Source organism: Dermochelys coriacea, chromosome 3 (genome assembly GCF_009764565.3).
Source record: "Dermochelys coriacea isolate rDerCor1 chromosome 3, rDerCor1.pri.v4, whole genome shotgun sequence".
Classification (NCBI taxonomy): Eukaryota; Metazoa; Chordata; order Testudines; family Dermochelyidae; genus Dermochelys; species Dermochelys coriacea.
In genome coordinates, this window is record NC_050070.1 from 171,050,545 (window position 1) to 171,069,267 (window position 18,723).

The window sequence follows — 18,723 nt, forward strand, 5'->3', positions numbered from 1 at the left end:
CACACTGCTGCATGCTTCCTAATACGTCAACCATGTAAAAATACTGTAGAACTGAATATGTTCTACAGTTATTTGCATGTCTATGTACAAGTTCCTCTAATAACATAACGTGTGCTAAGCAGAGCAGCTAGCTATGATGAAGTACAACAGAAGCTTACAAACATACGTGTGTATATGTTTATTCACATGTGCTTATACACCTACGAATATACTCACTCTGTGGGAGACAAAACTCTGCCTTTTGATACATTCATGCAATTCCACAAGACCCAAAATCTAACTTTTCAATGTCAATAATAAGCTCTAAAATGGGCTAATTTAGTTTAATATTTGAGGCAAACAATGGGGATTCTGAACAAGCATTAGCTGAATTCTGGTGTATTATAACAAGCCAAGTTCTAATTTTAAGGATTCATTGTGATATTTTAGAAGCATTCTCATAACAATTTTTAAAAGGCAGAGTTTAAAATATATTGAGCCTAGTTCTAAGGGAATACAGTACGTGCTGAACTGCCATTTTTAATGGTATTTTTGCACCACCTCTCCATGCACTTCTTTATAAATCAAACTTTTTTTTTTTTTTTAAATACAAGAGGCTCAATCTAGCAGAAAGCGCCAAACAGCAAACAAAAATTAGAGGTTCATAATTTTTAAAAAGGAACAAAAAATGGAGGAAAAGAAAAACTTTCTGTAAATGTTTCTATATTTTTGTATAGCAGAAATCAATTGGCTTCCAAGTCTGCCCAAAATTTTCTTTTTCTAACAGTTTTCTGAGTTTATTTTGTTTACAACTGTATATTTAGCAGAAATACCAACATATAAAATGAAATGATCACACATACATGTTTTTCAACTTTAATGTCTGAATTGGCTAAAGCATGCTCTGAACTGGTACAGTATCTGCCTCAAAATTAATACAAAAAGAAAGGGGAAAAGGTTAGTACTAGTTTAATATCTATGCTTGTGGTATTAAAAAGGAGGTCAAGTAGTTTTAATGATAGATACTTAAGGCCAGTCTATACTACAGAATTTAATAGGTCAGTAAATTACATATTACTGTACCTTAAGACTGAAGATTTGCTTGTCAGAATAGGACAAACCATGGCCCCAATCACTCAATTGACTGTGCCCAGATACACCACTGCTGAATGCCAATGGCTCCATGCGCGGACAAATTGCATAAAGCCTATGTCATCATAATCACGGTCTGGAACTATATTTCAGCCTCAGAGTCAAATTCACCACTGGCATAAGTAGATGCAACTCTAGTGAATTCATATTCTGTCTACATAGGCAAGACCAAATAATGTTACCACACAGTGCCCTGATATGGCAAATTCTGTAATATAGACAGGGGATACTGTGGTCATGCAACCTCATTTTCAGTTACTAACATTTTATCAAAATAAAAACTAACAGAACTGATCACAGTACAAATTATTCTCTTACATAAAAAAGCACAAGGTGAGAAATATAAAAAATAGTAGCGCTCAGTAGCACAGGAGAGAGTTACAGTTTATATTAAAGAAAAAATCATTATTATGATTTTACATATATCAGTTTACCCCACTTGGTTCATCTTTCCCTTCTGCAACCCAATTTTCTGTTGGGATTCAGGTTATTAGATGATATGTGCCTAGATTAAAATGACTGGTGGAGCACATGACTGTATAATAACTTGTATCATCTGAGTTCTGTGCAGGATCTTCCAACCTCCTCTCTCATTAATTTCAGAAACCAGAGCAATGATTAAAAAACCCAGTATCTCCCATTTCCATATGTGCTCCAGGTTGTATTAATTTTCAGCCAAAACTGCAAAAAATAGTTTCAGGGCAATTAAGTCCCCACTGGCCCTTAAATTTTTGATCTCTTCACCTCCAAATCACTAGTCCAAATCCAATCCAGGGCAGTAATGACTCAAAGTTTTTATCCACTGAGGACCAATTAGTGGTCTATTGCACTTCGCTAAAGTCCACAACAGATTTGCAGAAGGAATGGCAACTACTCAGCTGCACCGTTACAACTGAGACAAGGAGGGACTGCAGGACAGAACGCATCAGTGGGACTGGCAGTGGAGTAAGGAGCTGGGGTCACATCCCCCCCACCAGTTAGTGGGGACCAAAAGTTGCAACTGTGGTGGTACCGGATATTTCTTTGATGGCCTACATAAAATGATTTTAAGTAGTTTCATTACAGTTTCCTGTGGAGTAGTGCACATATCACAAACCACCACAACATTTTCAGAGGATTTAAATGGACACAGAAATTGAGTTATTGAATCTCACCCCCAGAAGTCACTCCTCCAAGTCAGGACTGAGCAGCTGTGTGAGCAGGCATTGCTGCACCTGTTCCAAGGAGAAAGAGGATTTAGGCCTCCAGAACTGCCAATCTGGCACCTTTTACTAACACTAAATTCACAACAAATATATTTTTCCACTTAAAACTGTCTGATTTTTACCCACGGCAGTCTGTCAACATAAACTCCTGTGATGGACATAACAATGGGAAATCTGGGCGTATTTTTAAGCCCTGCTCCAATAATTTATTCTTGCAGTGGACAAAACATTACTTCTTTAAACTCTACCACAGCAAAATTGTTATTTGTCTACATTTTTATATTGTGCTCGTCCCCAGAGTATCCGAGCACTTTACAATTTAAACCAACATGAAGGATAAATCTAACATTTGGCCTAGATAGCTTCCTCCTACACACCAATATTCATCTACTACCCAGGGATATGTGTCTGCACACTCATGCTCTCTCTCTCTCTCTCGTTAATATACCTAAATTTCCTTCTTATTTTTCCTATAGTTGCCACTGAAAAAAAGCTAGGCTAAGGGAGTGATCTAAAAATAGAAACTGTGCAAGAATTAAAATTTTTGATTTTTATGCACTGAGGGCCTGATCTAAAACCCACTTAAATCTATTGACAATGGGTTTTAGATCAAGCCCTGTTTTCCGACATGCATTTATTATACAAGATTCAAATGAGCCCACAAGTGTGTGCTTAAGTTGAAGTTAGCAATGTAAGTGTACGTCATCAGATATTTTGATTGTCTCAGTGAAATAAATGCACTTGCTTTTATTTCAATGTGTAGAAGTAAATATACAATATAGCCCTAACACATCGTTAATAACACAGCAAGTAGATCTGCACAGGGACTGAGACAAGATGTACGTAAATCAGATGACAAAATCCTTAGGGGGAAGAGAGGAGGGATGGGAGGGATGGAACTGTTTCTAGTTCCAGGATCTCACACATATGTAGACTGTTTGGCATCTATTTCAATGAGATTGTGCAAGATAAACCAAAACATTAAAATGAACTACACAACTTGTTTCAACCCACATTCCTGATCTTCAGAGAACTTAATCACTGCCGTACAACCAAATTAGATTGAGAACTGCGCCAAACCGCTAGTGGAGGCAGGTGTAACTTCAACAGAATTATACCCAATTATGCCAACAATGATCTTGGCCCTCAATCTTCAAAGAAATGGTTGAATTACTTCCTCCCCAAAGTAATTTGTCATAGTCCACTCTAATCTCAGTTGGAGAGATTTTGTAACAAATATAGCTGAAGTTAACAACTGAGTAAGGACAACTTGAGGCAACTGACCAAAAGACAGAAATTATGAAGACTGGAAGAGATCTGAGGATCCATGGGTGATTAAACTGTCTAGCTAAAAATTTAAACAAAACTTAGATTTGATCTAAACCAAGTTTAGATTAATTCAAAAATATACCACTGAAATTTTTTTTAAAGTGTGAAAGTTACTTTTATCACACTCAGATAACTCAAAAGCAGCCACACAATTTGACCAAAAAACTTTCCACTGCATAAAAAGTATTTTTTCAAATGTAAATTCCTCCAAGCAGGGACTTTGCTTTAAAGTGTTTGTAAACTGTTATGTACACCTGTTGTGCACTAAAGGGTAATTTTCCTAAAGTTTCAACTTGGCAAATGGAAACAGGAGTTTATAATAGAAACAAACAGAGCTCCTCTATGACTGCAGCACTGCCACCATCACATCAGAATTTGGGGTTTTACACTAACACAGATGGAAGACATGCAAGCACAAGTTTCTAAAAACTTTGTTGCATAATTTATTAACTTTCATACCACAGTTTCACAGGTTACGACAGAAAGCAACACAGAGATAGCTGAAACACTTCTTTCTGCCATTAGCTCAGTAAATTACACGTCTCAGAATATTTTTAACTTGAATATACAGTGGAAATAATATTTACTTAAGTTTCCCAATCTACAAAGTCATCTAACTGTAGTTTAGTACAGATATACATCTGCTACGCATCATAAAGATTTACAGTAAGCAGCGACTTACCAGTACTTCATACACAGTATGTGTGTCACTGACTCAATCTGAAAGCTTGTTTCATTCACATGAAAATTGAGGCTTGCTTGCTTTCTTATTTTTTTTAATCTGATCCACTAGGCCAAATCCTCCTCCTCCTAAAAATCAGTAACAAAACTCCCACCAACTTTAATAGAGCAGATTCAAGAGCTTAATACTACTGTACAGGGCTGGCCTAAAGTTTATTAGATTCCCTACAAAAAGCAGAACAGGTGCCATCATGCCCACTACTAGACTGTGAAAAAATATTTTTGTCCTGCTTCCTTTGAAGGGCTTCTGTATAATAGGGGGATCCCAGCAGAGATAGTATGTGCCGTTGCTTATAGCTGGCCCTTCTATCGAATTAACTGTACTGATTGTCAACATTCAGCTAGAAGTTTCAAGAGCTAAACTGCACAATACATATGTGAAGCGTGTACATTTCTAAAAAGTATGAACTTGGTTTACTGCTAACAGAAGTAACACGACCCACATGCACTATATGCTGTTAGAGCTGGTACATACAGCTTTACATTTGATGAAACCTAAAATAAATTCCATTGTTCTTTTGTTCTCTTTTATTTTCATGACTTAAAAGGATTAGTTTTAAAGATTCCCTGGAAGAATCTAGAAGTTAAGTGCTACATGTGAAAACAACAACATTTATGGTAAGCACAGTGTGGGGTTTAAACTTGGCAGTTTATCTTTAGGTAAATTATAGAATATAATTACAAAGTAGGCAGTAACACTGCTGCAGCTAAAAGAAACAGCTATAATTACTCATGTAACAGAAGCACTAACCTATGGACCCGATACTGTATATCCTTACTCATGTGAAGTCCATGGAACTATTCATATGAGGAAAGACGACTTCAGATAAGTAAAGATTACAAAATTGGGCCCAATCCAAAAACACGCTGAAGTCAGAGTTTTGTATAAGGCTCTACATGCACACTTCTACAAAGTCTGGATTGCAGCTTTCCTAGTTTTGGGCCATCACTTAAAGGGTTATTTGGATTTTCTTCTTTTAAATCAAGTCAATAAATTGGATCCAAATTATTCTGAGAAAGTCCCCATATTTAAGGGTTTAACATCTCAACATAAACATCGGAACATGGCTCTCTGTTACTAAAGAGATCGAGCGCCCAGTCCAAGAGACTGCAATACCTTTTTTCAAGCCATTATGGTCAGTAGAATCAACGTGCGTATGATTCACTCATATATATTAAATATTCACATTAAAATTTCTTATTGAAACCTGGATTACAAAAAATGCATATTAAAAATAAATCGTTTAGGATCAGATTCTTTCACGCTTGCTCATGTTCTGTAGTACTTTACTTTGCAAGTAGCCAGACTACGTCTGTGGGACTATTTGAGAAGTAAGGTACTATTCACCAACAGTCAGGGCAGCAATTCAACTCTGTCATTTTACAATTTTTCCTCTGGAATTTTCTAATTTGGTGCATTATTTCTTAAATCAATGTTTGCTTTTAAAACACAGCTCTTAAACCTCTTGTTTCTACCATAAGCAAGATCAAGTATAAAATTCATCCTCTGTAACGCATCTGTGATTTTCAAACATATGAACAAAGAAATCATCCTTTCATTTTCCCAATAGGAATATTCCATAGTCCTTCCTTTCTATTATTATACCACCACCACAACCTTTAGGAAAGTTTCAGTTAAAATTCACTATAATCTGGGTTTTTCAAGAGATCATACTTTCAAAAAAAAATGGTTCTCCTCCTCCCCTCATGATCCCCTTTGCTTCCCCTTCTCTATTTTTTACTGTACTAAAAAAAGGCAACAACATTATTATTTTATAGAGATCCATGGCTGATGATTATTGCCCATTAGTCTTGGAGTGCCACCTGCTGTGTTACCACATTGGGAATTCCTGCCTTGTAACAGTACAAAGTGGGTTTAGAACTTCTGATGAAAAGGTACAAAAAGACTCAGCACTATTACTGCTCACTGGGGAGTTAGGGGGGGTGAAAGGGGGAAGAGAGCTTGACTACATTTTAACAAATTTTCCAGCTCTAATTACTAGTATACTCTTGAAACCAAAGACTGACATGTAGCTGGATCCAAATCATACTTATAAACATGGTGTAACAATGCCAACAACTCATATTCGCAACAACTTCACATTTGAAAAAGTTGTCTGCTGATTTAGAACCAGACCTCCCAGATGTTGTTGGACATGCATGGCTCCAATGGTATGTTACAGTCATCAAATCTGAGTGTCACCCCACACACTGCGAGTTCATATCCAACCCAGGACAGAAATCTGAAATAAAAAAAAGGAGGCAGCTTGCTCCAATCTACTGCTGTCAAAGGGGTTGTGGGATGCTATGGAACCCATCTAACTAGAGGTTTATAAGAACAGGTTGGACAAACACCTATCAGGGATGAGGTACATATACTTGGTCCTGCCTCAGTGCAGGGTGATGGACTAGCTGTTCTCACAAGATCCCTTCCAGCCCTACATTTCTATGTTCTGCCACATAATCTTATCAAGCTTTCATGGTTTGGCAAATGCAATGCCTACTACCACTAAATCAAGTTTGGGAGGTGTATATAAATCCCTCTCATTCCTGCTGATGCACTACATTTTCTTACAGACTCATCATTGCTCACGTTCAAAGACATCCAACAGTACTGGTTGCCATGTTCCTACAAACTGCCCTACCTTGAAGCAATGGAATGGCAGGTGTTATTCCTTTGCAGAGGAGGCAAAAATGCCAGTATAGGCACCTGAATTCATGTACAGAGTAGTGCTCTCTGCCCTACTCTGATCTGGGCGTTGATGAACACATCAACTATGCTGCAGAAGCAATTTAAACTTGGACCTCAGATATGTTATATGAAGCACCTTGGTTCATGTTTTTACCATGTCTACAAGATATAGGTGAGAAAAACACCTTAGAGATTGACGTATTTTTTCCAGAAGCTGTTTTTGTTGGCTCAATATATATATTGAGCAATATAAAATTTACAAGTTAAAAAATCCCACACATCCCACAATACAGACCATGCCTGTAGAAAAACCATTTAAGAAAACAAACAGATTATAGACACTTTTGAACTATCACAATTAGTGTGTTTCCATCAGTTATCTTTAATCTCTGATTGGAAATGAGCAGCAACAAAAAAAGTAATAATTCTGGAAGTATGTACTGAAATTGCAGATACTAAAACAGAGAAGAACACACACACAAGCAGCTACCTACGTGGGAGACATTCAGCTGAGTTTGAACAGTAATGCATGCTGGACAGACAACTAAAATATCAGCCCTTGTTGAGACCTGCACCATCGAGTGCATGTTAACACTTACTGCTGCTTTTGTGGTGGTATATTGAAGTACAGTGGCATTCCTTTGAAACGTGGAGTATCTGTACTTCAAAGGTGAAAACGCACAGTTCTGTACTAAACTATTTTGTACCCAACACACCAAGCGTGTGAAGGAACAACAAAACTGCTGATGCTGTGTTAAACATAATGAAAACTGGCTATTAGATGACCCAGAGGACAGCCCTTCGTACAGCTATATACTACCCCCAGGTTTGGTAGTGATTCTGGGAGTCTTGTTTTTGATCCTGAAACTCTTTTTTTAAAGTTCTTCTGTGGTCTAGGAGCCATCACAAAGGTGAGACTTTCAGCCTTCAGAGAAGGAAAACAACATGAAATGCTCTCTCATGTGTTACAAATGGCAAGTTCTGTCTCCATCTCAAGGAAGGCTGCCTGTCTGCAAGGTAAGTACAGCTCCTAAAAACTGGGATGTGACAAAACAAGAGAAAAGGCAATCTAATGATATGACTGGCAAGAGATTTAAGGATCTCATAATACAGCCAGAGTAATGGCCTTGTGGACATGAAGGCTCCATCAGCCTCCACGGGAGGTAAAGAAAAACCCATATTTGGCTGGGACCTTCTAAAGTTCATAGTTTGGGGGCAGAAGTAAAACTGCGTTACTTCATATTAAAAATAGGTCAGGTTTAATTTCTTATTCAATAAATAGATATAATTACTAAAAAGAGACAAATCTTATCTTTGTCTGAAAGAGTGAACTACAACAAAATGCAGGTTTAATCTATTAACAAAGATTGTATCTACACTAGAAAAACTAAATTGTAATTTTCCACCAGTGGAGCCCCAACGATGGTACAAATGGGTGGGACTTGATGGCAGTAAAAATGTCCTACAGCTGTACTCACTACATTTTCCACCATTGCTACCACTGGTGATGCTACAACAATTTTGAGTTATGAGTCCCAGATTTGCCAATGAAGATGCAGCATCATTTACAAATTTTTGTAGCCTTTCTTCATATACTGCTAACTAGTCTGAGGAGAGTGAATAATCTGTCACCAAACTGAATATTAATTGATTGCAACTTTTATGCCTTAAAACAGTTGTCTTCACGTCTACATTTTCAGAATTGAATACAGCATCTCCCAATTTTGTTTTTTTATTTTTCACTTACAGTACAATAACCAAGCATTTGAAGTCACTTCAATGTCATCATGTATCTCATGTAATACTACACTGTCTCATATGCAAACTGATAACCATTTTAATGCTCTATGAATAGCAAAAGGTTACTCAAATACAAGTGAAGCTTTTCAAATAAATATATTTCACAATTTCTATGGGTACAGTACTAGTTAAAAACATGACCCTGCAAAAAAGTAAGCATGTACTTAATTATACACACATGAATATTTCCATTGCAGGATCATTGTGTTAGATGTTTACCTTATTCACCTATCCAACATTACACATCTGGGGAGATAGCCATTACTCTGTTCAGAAAGAACAGAACTTCTGCTTAAGCCTAGTCTACCCTTAAAAGTTTCTGTATTGGCAGACCTCTACCGGCAAAAGCTTCCTAGTGTAGATGCAGCTTATACCAGCAAGAAAGCCCTTTTGCCAGTTCAGCTTCTGCCAGTTTGGAGAATGAAATAAACCATACAGGAAAAAGCACTTTTATGCTGGTGTAACTGCATCTACAGGAGGGCTGTACAGAAATGACACCCAAAAAACAAAAAGAAAAACAAATATTCCCTTAACTGACACTGCTATACCAGCAAAAGTTTCTATTGTACCTCTGGCCTTAGACAGATTTCCGCATCCACATTTTAACACATCAACCCAGAGATTGTTTATTTAAAAAGAGAATACTAACATTCTCTCTCTCTCTCTCTCTCTCTCTCTCTCTCTCTCTCTCTCACACACACACACACACACGGAGAGTGGGGAAAATGCCAACTCCCCCCCATCAATTAGAAGAGGGGTAGAAATGAAGGGATGCAGTACATTTTCTTTTTTTGGTCAGAAAAGCGTTATGCAACTTTTTTTCCCCCCTGTAGATATAAAATTTAAGAAGAAAATCCTGGATGTCTTTAGATGTAACAAAAATTTTAAGTATCTCTATAGTTATTTAATCGTTTTATAGGGCAGGAACGCAAAGTCATTTTCACATGACTATCATGGAAACCTCTACAGTATTCTTTTGCTTTACAGAGAAATTAATATGGTGTAAGCTCCGTACCCCGAAACATACATAGAGTCCTTAAAAAGTGGGATGTCTAATCAGGAGCCATGTAAATACAGAATCCTCTAAGGATATTACATTATTCTTTCTACACTGAGTCACCCTCACTCTCAGAGACCCAGCTGCCAATATGACCATCCCTCGCTGCTTAGGGTAAGTTGCTGCTAGACTTGTACTTGCCTAACAAAGTAATATTTTCCCAACACCATATTTCGACAGTTTTATCATAGGATTTTTGGGGAGTCCAGCCCGCATCAGTCACAACTTTCCTTCTACCCATTAGTATGCATAAAGTATCAAAAAAAAGAAATCCAGATATCAAAAAACAGCAATGCTGCTTCAATATAGAGACAATGGAGTCAAAGTATTGCAATTTTTTTCCCATGCAGCACTTCTTCAAGGACACATCACAACTCAGCCTCTTTCAGAAATCTTAGAACAAGCAGCTGACAAGAGGGGAAAAGATTGACTGTTTTCTATTTAGACTAAAGTGAGACACTAGAAAACGTGAGATATGGCCTTGAATGGCTGTTTTAACAAATGTCTCTTATTTTGGGGAAGGGAAAATTTAATATTTGTTTGTGCCCATATGGCTCAGAAAATGATCTACCCACAGGGACGCTATGCCAGTGAAGAGTACCGAAGAACTCAGTGCTCCAGATAAAAATCTGACAAAATTTTCCAACAGTGATATGGGACAAAAAATACCTTTTCATACAAATCTACATAATAGCAGTATCTTGAGTCTTTCTGTAACACAGAACTAGACAACTATGCAAACTTAGGTGGGCTGTTTGCATGATCTGTATCACACTTCATTACAAAGTAAGCTAAAACCACAAAACTAATTTCACTTTGAACCTCAAAATGCACTTATAAAAATACTACAGTACTCATCCAGAATGCTGCAGTATCTCTTCTGTAAGATGGAGTGTTTTGGACTACTGTTGTATAATATGGCAAGATACAGTACTGACAACTATATGTATTCAAAAATCATGGGTCAGGCCCCAAAAAACAGACTGGCTTAAAAATCACAAGATTTTTAAAAAAAAAAAAAAAACAACAACAATTGTTAGCTCTCTTCATTTGCCTTCTTGGTTTTGAGACTTTAGGACAGTCTCAGGTCACATTTTTCAACTTGTCTCTGCAACCATGAGGGCTACATTTTTATTTTTATTTTTTAAATAATGAAAGCCGAGATGATCATATATTTACAACACTGCAGGAGCTCGGACTTTAACAAAATCACCAAATACCATGAGACTCACAACAAACTCATAAGAGTTGGCAAAACTAGGTATACATATTTGGGCTTGTAAATATTAGATTTTTTAATTGGATAATGTAGATAAATACTGATTTCACCATACAAACACAAACCGAAGAAAAATATTTCCACTGATAATCATCAAAATTTACGCAAATTATGCCAAGTAAGAAAAATGGTGCTTGAGAATTTATTACACTTGATTTAAGGCGATTTACTTTGTATATTCTGACATGATATTGCCAATTTGTGTTTTAACAGTTATAAAGCTTTAACTTTTTTAATCTCAACATTGAATGTCATTAAATTATTCTCTGATGTCCCCATTGTCTGAAACCCCCATAACTAAAAATTTAAATACATAATAGAAAAAAGTGCTTAAAAATAAACATTAATATAAAATTTATAAAATTATATAAAAATAATAATTCTGCCAATCCTATTTTAAGGGCAGAATACAATACAGTACTTTTGGGGGACAAATTCTGCCCTGGCCTGAAGGGTCACTGCAGTTCCTGGACACAGCTAAACCTTGACTCCTCTCTTCAGGCAGGATACAGCAAGCCCACACAGAGTATTCACACCCACTGGTGCATGAAACTCTGTCCTACTGGGACTCCTGGAATGAGGCGTCTAATTGGGGCAGTGTAAATAAAGAGTCCTCAACTGGAAATAAAGAGTCCACTATTATTCTTTCTATACTACCCACTACCACTTTCTATGACCCAGTGTCAACATGACCATCTCTTACTCCTTCAGATCAAGTTGCTGGTCATTAATATTATCCTTGTATTTGCCTTAGGAGAGTTTAGGGATCCAAGCCTATGCAGATTCATTGACCAATTGGATCCCCCATTCCAGTCTCTTGCCAGGGCCAGACTCAACAACTGCCTAGATCTAGACCTTCTATGAATGGGCAAGCTGTTCCCTTCACCTGCTGAAGAGCCAGGGGCAAACATGCTCCCCAGCAATGTAGAATGGGACTGTGGCATATTGTACATAAGTGCTACACACTCCCATGTGCCATGCAAGAGCAACCACAACCTTTTTTTGGGGAGAAAATAACCTAAGAAAATGTAAGTTTTTTTAAAAAAAATATTCTTTGAGTCACGCTCAGCCATACTCATACGAGCAGCCCTTCTTAAAATATATTTGAATGTGCTATTTACTGTTTCTCTTAGAAGGCAGGATTTCCCCCATTACCCTGAAATTGATTAAAAGAATATTAATACATTTCTCAAAGCTAAACATGATTTAAGAACAGGTTTTATAGTACTGTATGTGGCTAAATACCTGGAATTTGCTTTCTTGGATATTTAGCTTAAACTGAAGACCCCATCTGGCAAACACTCTAGCATCTGTGTAACTTTAGTGGGACTATTCACGTAATTAAAGTCAATGGTACTACTCACACGAATAAAGTTATTCAAGTGGTTAAATGTTTGTAAGATGGAAGTCACAAAGAGAATTAGTATGTGTACATAGATTGTATTTGTAACTGTATCTAACAGTGTCAAACAATATTTTAGAGTTTTAAAAATGTAATTTTGATTAAGCTTTGTCATTGGTTCAGGAATATTGAACCAGGAATTTTTTTTTATGTGGGGGGAGGGGAAGGAATGAATACTACTCCTTCATAATTATCACACCTTCATTTTTTTAACATTCATGTTTTCAATGGAGCTAACAACATCTTTTAAAAGACACTGCATTACTGTATAAATGGCACTGCCATGTCACAGACATCTTCATATACTGATGCCAGTACAGACTGGAAAACAGTGTTTTGCTTAGCTACTGTACTGCTGAACTATCAAAAGAAAGAACAAATATTTTTCTCAAATGTTTTGCCACAATAAACTTACGTTTTTAAATTTCTCATTCCCTGGCAGATTTAAAACCAAATTTTAAAGTATTCACAACAGAGTAAGCCTTATACTGAACTATTACAATACCCTATTTTAAAACTATTTTGGGTTGAAACTCAGAACTTAATCATTCCATCAAAATACAAGCAGAAAGCCTGAGAAATCTGACCGGATATTGACAAAACCAAGCCAGTACATGAGGAAGGGCGGAGAACATGAGCTCAAGCAAAATCATTCCCTACTCCTGGATCTGACAAAGGACCTCCATGGAAACTGCATGGGTTCAGGGCTCCCAACCTTTAAGGAGCATGGCTAGGTGAAAAAAAGAGGGTGGAGCTTATATTGAGCTGCTGTCCCTAGCAAAAAAAAAAAAAAAAAAAATGCAGCTAATCAAACAGCAAAATATTTTGCAAAAATAGGGAGCTTATCATCAAGTTTTAGAAAAATGTTGATGTCCTCTCATTAATAAAAATGTCTCAATACTGCCTTACTCCATGAAGTACACAGACATAAGAGTACTGTCCTTACATTTTTCTCTTATTCTCCACCTGTTATTGAGGGAGTTACATTAACCATCTAACAATAGTTACTTTCTTGGATTCCTGAAAAGACTAAACTAGCCAGAAAAATTAAACTGATGGAATTTAAGTTAACAACCTAGGAACTTCCTAGTTAAATGGATGTGCCTTCCACAAAAATAAACCTAAACTGAAACATGTACACATTTTATGTTATTGAACATTGTCATGCACTTGGAGGCATGTGACCAAGAGCAATATACAGACCTAAAACAATAAATGAATAGGAAATAAAGCCTGAGTCCATCCCCATGCAAAATGAGTCAATTAACATCAGACAAAGAATTTAGTCATGCTCTGGTTTATTTACTTGAATACCACATCATTTTCAATGGGTCAAACGGCAGGTCAGGACACCTAATGAACTATTCAACAGCCTGATCCTGCACTGAAGTCAATGGCAGAATACACGTTACAACAATGTGATCAAGACTGGCCCTATGATTTCACTTAAGGGCCTGCTTCTGCATTGCATACTCATGTAAAACTCCCACTGCACAGCTCATTTTTAAAAATCTTTTTTTCCTTAAAGCTACATTATTCATATCTTTTCTTTCATATAGAATCTGTCACTCATCAGTTTGACTAGGTAGTCGGATGTCTGAACACTACTCAGTTTCTTGCTGAAGTTTTCTGGCTTCATTTTGTTACATAAACATACACTGCTATCCAAGCATAGAAGAAAGGATTAAAAAAGGATTAATTTACATAACTTGTGTGCAGGTCTTATGTATTGACTTTTAATTCTCTCAAAGTACACATATACATAAAAGTTATGAAAATCATGTTAACTGGCAATTCACAAACGTTAGCCTAAGGAAAGTTTATAATGCAACTTTTTCATGTGATAGAGAAAATCATTTAACTAAATAAAAACAAGCCTATTTGTTATGCTGTACACTCCCTTTATTTATAACAAAGCCTTTTAAATTAACATCTTCAAAGTCCCATAACATATATAGAGTATTTGAACCAAACAGTACATTTGATGTTAAATGTATGCCTTAACAAGTCTTATACAAAAGTGAACATACCTCAAAAGAAGTGGCCTATAGTAGCATGGCAGGCAAGGCCTCGAAATGTAATAAATGTCAATTTTCTTTGATCTAAAATGTCCTCTGATTGGTATTACAATCTTATGGGTATCAGAGAAATAGCTCTGCTCCAGGCCAATTAATATCCACGGCTGCTACTCTGAAACCAGTCAAGACCACAAATTAAATAAACGATACAAAAAATGTTCTATGCATGAAAACTATCCGTACAAATGGTTCGTCCATACCATAAAGATAGATTTTTGTGCCTTAATTAAATACACATTTACAGGTTTTGAAAGAGGAAAATATTTAGGGTCTGTCCCTGCAAAGTTTTCCACGAGTGGATCCCTGAGCAGGGCTCGCTCCATTTTCATGTCTTTCTGGCAACTAAAATATTACTATGACATAAACAATCACCAGTTTGTGTCTCTGGCAACTAAAATAATCACAACATTTTCTCAAGTAGTTTTGTTATTATTCACATTTTCTAATGCTCTGTTATTTTAGTCTGTAAAGATCTGCACCTATCTTAAGTAATTTGTTGGCACAGCAAAGCTGTATCAATTTATTAGACCTAAAGTACAAAATCTGCAAAGGTTACACATGGAAAGTCAAGTGTAGGTAATTGACTGATAGACATGAAAAACTAATCTATAGAGCAAGCAGAGGAAGAAGAAAGCATTATCCATTTGTCAACTGGTTAACTGATTATTAATTTTACTTGTAAAACATCTGTCTTATATTTAGACATCTGGTATGTAGTTTTTCTCCTTACTCTAGACATTTCAAGAGACCACAAAATTAAGTAGTTATGTGCTTAAAATCAGCGACAGTGACCAGTTTACTGTACATTCCTTATCTGAGGAAAGCAATAATATATAATTTCCAAAGAATATAAAAAAATTAATTCCTATGCAACCCTGTGATTCAGCTGTAACAGAAAACTTAAATGTGATCTTAAGAGGCTATCTGAAATTGTCTAGTTAGAAACACAACAGATTCATATACATGGAAGTAAGTTAGCAAATCAATATTTCAAGTATGTGACACACTAAACACTTGCATTTTGTCTGCCACACTATACAGCTAATTCAAAGTACCATTTCTGCTCCAGTATTTGAAAGCTATTTACTAGCCATTAAGTAGGAACCAAGCCATTATCTTGCCCTAAGAGATCACAATATAAGTACAATTACAACAAAATGTTTCAGAACCTGAATCCACATCCCTTTCCAACTTCCCCAAGAAGCAACCACCAGCAGCCCTAATTACTTTAAATCCTAAACCCTCTTCAGGGGTGCATATCAAGCACAAACCCCTTTTAAATGCAAAGCCCACAGTATACATCCGTACTTAATTTCAGACTTTTGGCCTGAGAAGTAGGGATTTTTCAAACTGTGGGGCCTGCCTCCAAAGTCTCTGGACTTTCAGTATTCCAGCTCTGATGTGACACTGAATAGAATATGGGAGGAACCTCTACAGGCGGGCTGCAAAAAAGCAATTCTAAGAGCCACGTTTTTCAGAATCAAAGTACTGGAACATATTATTTTCCTGATTTTAAAAGCACACTTATCTTAGGCAATATTTTTGTCACTTGCCAAGGAGAAACCATAGGACAGAGATTTAGGGAGTGGCCAAGATGAAAATCTCAGGTTTTTCTATTTCCCACTGTAGGCAGGTATGGCAGCATATTATCAAATGCCAAATCCAGGCATACAATAACTTGCCACACCACAGCATTGACATGAATGCACCATGTGAAAAGATTCATCCCTAAGGAGTCCTGCAGTTTCTCACTTGCAGATTGAGAACTTTATCACATACATTTGTTTTTATTCCATTCCCCAAGGCCTGCATACACACACACACACACACACACACACACCAAAAAAGCGCAAGCACAGGACACTGTAATAAACTGCCAACCCCTTCTCCCTGCTGGGATGTCTTGCAACAGAGGGAAGAGGCTGCAGGGAGGGCCTCGCCTACTCAGCAGTACAGAGCGAGAGTGAGCTGCAAACTTTTTCTTTATTTAGAGGAGCCCCAGCTAATGCAAAATTAAACTTGCTAAGCATTTACCTACCTGGTATAAATCTGCAACAAGTGCATGCAGGATCCGGGAACACAGACCTGGCCGGACGGGGCACAATTTTCCCCTTTTTGGGGGGCGTTGATGGACCAATTTCAATACTAATTTATTACAGAACTGCCTTTGCTCGGTCCTACTTTACTTACAGTACAGATCTCCTCCTGTAAACAAATATCGCTCCGCCAGGAAACATACTCCTCCCTCCTCTTCCCCCATGCAATACACCCTCCCCCAAGCAATTGCATTGGGAGCGAAGGAGTGGTGGAAATATCCACCCACCTCCTCACACACTTTGCAAGCCCACGCCAGGAAAGGCTCCGAGAACCTAGACTTACCTTTTGCATGATCCCCCTTTGCGCGCCCCGCCTAGTGATCGGGGGAGAGGTCGTTGGGGGGTTTCTTTCTTGTAATCTCTGATGCAAAATCCCAGTGTCAGCAAATCGCTGTCAAATTATTTTCTTGCAAAAGAAAAAAAAAGCAGAAGCAGAAATGGGCGGAGGCTGGAGGAGGCGAGCGGATCCCTCCGCCGAGATGGGTCGGGCCCTGGGGTTACGAAGCAGGAAGTAACAAGGTGTCAGCAGCAGCAGCAACAGCGATGGCCCTGAACCCCCCGCCCGCAGCCGCCCCGGGGCTTTGGGTGCAGGGGCGGGCCAGGCCACGCGCGTGGGCCGGTTCCTTCCCGGGGAGCCGGGCTGGGCTCTGCCCAGCAACCCCCTTCTCAGCGCTGCAAACTCAGCGCAGGTGCGGGAGCCTCCGGCCAGCGGCACCCCGGGGCGGCCGCCCCCAGCCCCCGGGAGGCGGGCGGAGAGTTGGCAGGCGGGCCCTGGGCTCCCCGGGGACACGGCGGTGCCGGAGACTGCCGGGCGCGTTGCCTCTCGCGGGGCGGGAGGGGCTGGACGGGGCGCTGCAGCTCGCCGGGCTGAGCCCGCGAGGCGGCTCCATTGGAATAGGCGCAGCCGAGCGCTCGCGGCCCGGGGCAGGCGCTGCCTGGGAACGGCGGCCCGGGGACGGGGGCGCGCGCCCCCCGCGAGGCCGGGCAGGTCTGGCTGAGGCGCGGGCGCGCTCACCCTCTCCGGGGCAGGGGAGGTGACGAGGCTGGGGGGCGGCTATGACGCCCTGCGGGCTCTTGGGAGAGTTTCCCCTTCCTCGCGCGCCATGACTGCCCGCGCGGGGGAGGGTCAGACACACAGGGAGCCGCTCTCCTGGGCCGGCTTGTATTGGCGCAGCGCTCCCCAGACCTGAGCCTCTCTCTGCCTCCTGGCTCCGCCCCCCGCTCGCGGAGAGTGGGCGGCCGCGGGAGGGAACTTCGCTCGCGGCGGCCGGGCTTGGCCCCTGGCGCCGCTCCATTTTGGTGAGCGCGCTCGGCGCACAGGTGGCGGCGTCGTGCCCTCGGCGGGGGCTGCCACGCGCCGGCTTCGCCCTGGGCCCCCGGGGGGGCGCCTGCGATTCGGGTGCCTCGTCAAAACGGCCCCCCGCCTTTTTTTTTTTTTTTTTTAAAGACAGTGAAAGCTGCACCAAGTTGCTCAGCCGGCCAGCCATCGTCTGAGTCACGTCTGAAAATAGCCACCACACCTTTTCCCGGGAAGCGTTCCGTCCTGCTCCGCACGCACCGCATTGTCTGGGGCGGGGGCGGGGGCTGGCCACCGGGGACCGGTTTCACACTGCACTTCCCTATTGCTGGGAAGGATTTTGCAGCGTGCGGGCAGCTTTACAGCTGCCAGAGCCCCTGCGAACTCGCCCTCTCTAGGCTCCTGAGGGATGGCAGGTGGGTTGCTGTAGGAAAACATCTGAAAAAGGAAGAACCGGCTGGAAAAGCGTGACCGTGACAAAACTCCCGTTGATTCCGATTGGAACAGAATCAGTCCCCAGCGTTGGCATTTATGATTTCTGTCTCATAAGGCAGTGGTTCCCAAACTTTAACAACCTGTGAACCCCTTTCACTAAAATGTCAAGTCTCACGAGCCC

The 18,723-nt window shown here is 39.6% G+C and overlaps 1 protein-coding gene across 33 annotated transcripts in view; it reads right to left on the reverse strand.

Annotated features, from left to right (window-relative positions):
- TRERF1 (transcriptional regulating factor 1) overlaps positions 1-18,077 on the reverse strand; it is a 141,726-nt gene extending 123,649 nt beyond the window's left edge. For 2 of the 33 annotated variants that reach the window (XM_038395628.2, XM_043511815.1), the window contains exons 1-3: positions 17,997-18,076; positions 17,094-17,301; positions 2,286-2,345 (exon numbers count right to left, since the gene is read on the reverse strand). The gene's annotated coding sequence lies outside the window, so the exon portion shown is untranslated. Of the gene's footprint in view, positions 1-2,285; positions 2,346-16,752; positions 17,618-17,825 lie in introns of those variants that run through there. The other 31 variants (XM_038395624.2, XM_043511818.1, XM_038395629.2 and 28 more) reach the window with 25 other exon arrangements.
- Positions 18,078-18,723: the final 646 nt, after the last annotated feature.